This window comes from Triticum dicoccoides, chromosome 7B (genome assembly GCF_002162155.2).
Source record: "Triticum dicoccoides isolate Atlit2015 ecotype Zavitan chromosome 7B, WEW_v2.0, whole genome shotgun sequence".
Lineage (NCBI taxonomy): Eukaryota > Viridiplantae > Streptophyta > Magnoliopsida > Poales > Poaceae > Triticum > Triticum dicoccoides.
In genome coordinates, this window is record NC_041393.1 from 583,681,875 (window position 1) to 583,685,468 (window position 3,594).

Sequence of the window (3,594 nt, forward strand, 5' to 3'; positions counted from 1 at the left end):
GTAACAGTAACAGTAATGGTAGCAGTTTCGTAGCAATTGTAACAACAACAGTAGTAGTAACTTAGCAAAGATCACTATGTGAAAGTCGTAGGCATTGGATCAATGATGGGTAATTGTATTGGATGACATTAAGGACAGTAAAACTGAACCTAATCCCTGGCCTCTCATGTCATTAGCGATATCAGCCGTCCGATTTCATGTCAGAGTCATTTCTGGTCGTCGGATTGGATTGTTACCACTAAATGGGCCGACTGTCCTGAAGGGCAGCTACTCCGCTGGAAAAATCACAGCATTCTGGTTAAGTGGGCCGGCCAACCGAGTGAAGCCCACATATCCATCCAACCGTACGAGAGACCCTTTCACCCATCATCTCTCACACTGCCTCGTGAACCCTAACGGAGGCACCCAGTCTACAGGGGGCCGAAAAGCATGGCGCGGCGGCGGTGTCGCCTCTCCTCCGATCCCGACCTCGCGTGGCAACGCCTTCCGCCGCTTATCAGCCCGCCCAGTGCGTTGCCACCTCTCCATTGACCCCTGGTGGTGCGAGCAGGATGGTAAGTTGTTCTCTCACCATGGTTTGGCCTCCTGCCGCGATGTATCTCTGTGCTCGAGCTGAGTCCTGATAGCTACTGGCCCTCCCTCTTGTCCCTCCTCACATCCGCACACAACACACGCAAGGTGGATTCAATTCAATGGGACACACAGGAAGCAGAGGAAAAGCAGAGTAGTATAGGTTCAGAGAGAGAGAGAGAGAGAGAGAGAGAGAGAGAGACAAGTTTTCTATTTAGGCAAAGAATGATTTTCTTTTTGTTTTGTTTTTTCCGCTGTAACAGATACAACAATTGAGCTAAGCAACGAATGCCCACTCTTATTTATACACGATTTTAATCACTGCTAGGGACCGACTTGGCTGCAACATATGCAGTCAATACACTAATCCTAGACTAGCCAAACCTGAATTGTCCACGAACACACACAGGCTGCAAGTCTAAAATGCACACAATCACATGACAGTGTTCACATTGCACTAACAACTGTTTAACTACTGTCAGGTTTAAGCCAACAAGGCCACTATGCCAAGATCAGTTGTAGCCACTTAAGCTCAGCAGTAATGTCCTTTTCTTTGGGTGAGGCAAAATTTGTGCTGGATTTTAGAAAATAGAACATTCTTGACAGTGATAACATGAGATCTGGTCATGTAATGTGGTTCTTCTAATCAAAGAAGCCATGACTTGTGAGGATTAGTTATGCTTTATTGATGTTTCTAGATGTGGGCATAATTATGATCATAAGTTTGTAACTTTAACCTTGTCAGTACGTAACATCCGTAGCATATGAATAACAAAGCTCAAAGTTCTAGAGGTAAATATCTCTTTTGTTATATTTGCGTGACACTAGTTTGGACTTCCAATTCTTTCCACCTGCTATGTTTACTTTTTATATCATCTATCAATTCTTAGAATTGTCATCTCCTCTAGCTAACTTTTGTGGGCAGGTATAGTTTATACAAGTTTTAAAATGTGCGGTAGGAATAGTTTTTGCCATCTTGTGACCCACAATTGGCAACTAATGTCAAAACCATCACTATTACTTTGTAACCGAGTCAAATTATCATTTTGTCTTAATGATAGAACAGAGAGTTGAAGCTATCTAAGTATACCCAAGGGATGTGAAATTTACATCAAATGGTTCGAGAGCTGGCACCTCCCCCACGCATGCTCATTGCAGCATGGGAAGGCCATGCGCGACGGCATTGCTGCTGGGGAAATCAGTGACGAGGGTGGCTGGGAAAAACAAAATCATGGTGTGGAACTGAATTTATTCTAGGTATGTTTTTTCCGCTTCTCAAGTCCATCTCAATCCCTGTCCATATTTCCTTACTTTTTCTCTGGATTCTATATAGGTTAGGTCAATGAGGGTTTATAACTTGGTACAAAGTTTCGCGAGGACTCAGCTTCTTGGGATGCAGAAAGGAAAGTTAAGTTGATATGTCTTAATTAATGAAAAACATGTCAAGAGGAACACGTGTTCTTATATAGGTACTATTTGGGAGATGGTCAGGTACTGTAGGTTGTATAGTTTATATATTTGGGTGATGGTTCTATCATGCGTAGTTAAAACTTGCCTATTGACAAACCATCACCTACTGCAAATGACGCATGGGTGTTGCAGATCATGCATCATGGGTATTTGCTTCTAATATGACGATTCAATCATTCTACTTTTGGTCCAATGGCAAGGATACACTGACTCTGATTCTTTTTTGAGTTTCTGTGGACATTGCTTGATCTGGATTACGATAAGAGATCAATTGTTAAGGTTGTACCGAACCACGTATTTACTACCGAGCAGTACTATAGTCTCTTAGTTATGCTTTTAAAAGTAAATTTCATGTCTACCAATGATTAGAGATTTTAGAAAACCTTAGGCAGAAGCTTTCTTGCCAAAGAAAGGCCCTTCAGAAGCTACTACATGTATATGCTCACATCTTGCTTACTTTATTTTTGTAACTTCTTGCGGTTTATTTACATGTAAGCTTTGTTATCTACTTAATTAGTTATTTGTCTTCTGGATTGTACAAATGACTTTAGCTGATATGATGTACACATCTTCACATAGATTGTTCCAAGACACCTGAAAACCATTAGTCAATCTAGACATCAGAAAACAAAGATGAATCATTTATATTTACCCTTTATTTTGTTGAACATAAGGATAATCATGGATGGTTTTCTTTCCTTGTGGAAATTATTATGATGATCATTCATCAAAGGTGCACACATGCATGATTTTCTTCTTATAAAGCATGTTCATTGTAGTCAGGTGATGTTGTTTAAGTTAAAGTGAGAGGTATTGCGTCAATTTATTTTTTGACCTTTTCATTTAAGGTAGCCATAAGCTACAAATGGACATGTAACATTGTATGCACAAACTTCTATGAAATAACTTTTGTCGGCCTATTTTATGCTTTTGAATACTTTATAATTCAACTATGTTTACCTTTTGTCTCCTTGCATTTATACTTTTATAGAAATTCCTATATTTTTTGCCCAAATAGATGGGCGCAGCAACACGCGCCAATAATGATCTAGTTCATCATATAACAGTCACAACCTAGAGCGACACAAAACTAGCTCTAGTTCATCAATGTAATGTAAGCATGTATTTCGTATATAGTCATACGTGCTTGCGATAAGAACTTGCATGCCATCTTTTGTCCTACCCTCCCGTGGTAGCGGGGTTCATAAGGAAACTAAGGGATATTAAGGCCTCCTTTTAATATCGAACCGGAACAAAGCATTAAAGACATAGTGAATACATGAACTCCTCAAACTACGGTAATCACCGGAAAGAATCCCAATTATTGTCACCTTGGGGTACGCAGATCATAACACGTAATAGGTGCGTATAACTTGCATGATAGGATCAAGAACACAAATATATTCATGAAAACATAAAGGGTTCAAATATGAAATCATGGCACTCGGACCCTAGTGACAAGCATTAAGCATAGCAAAGTCATAGCAACATCAATCTCAGAACACAGTGGATAGTAGGGATCAAGTCCTAACAAAACTGACTCGATCATGATAA

At 40.1% G+C, this 3,594-nt stretch overlaps 1 long non-coding RNA gene across 2 annotated transcripts; it reads left to right on the forward strand.

The window, feature by feature from the left end:
• The first annotated feature begins 391 nt into the window (after positions 1 to 391).
• On the forward strand, positions 392 to 2,233 carry LOC119335856. 2 transcript variants are annotated; one of them, XR_005162091.1, is made up of 3 exons: positions 392 to 554; positions 1,632 to 1,827; positions 1,904 to 2,233. It is a non-coding gene; the product is annotated as an uncharacterized LOC119335856 (long non-coding RNA). The 2 variants fall into 2 exon arrangements; XR_005162092.1 differs by having other exon boundaries at positions 1,637 to 1,827.
• Positions 2,234 to 3,594: the final 1,361 nt, after the last annotated feature.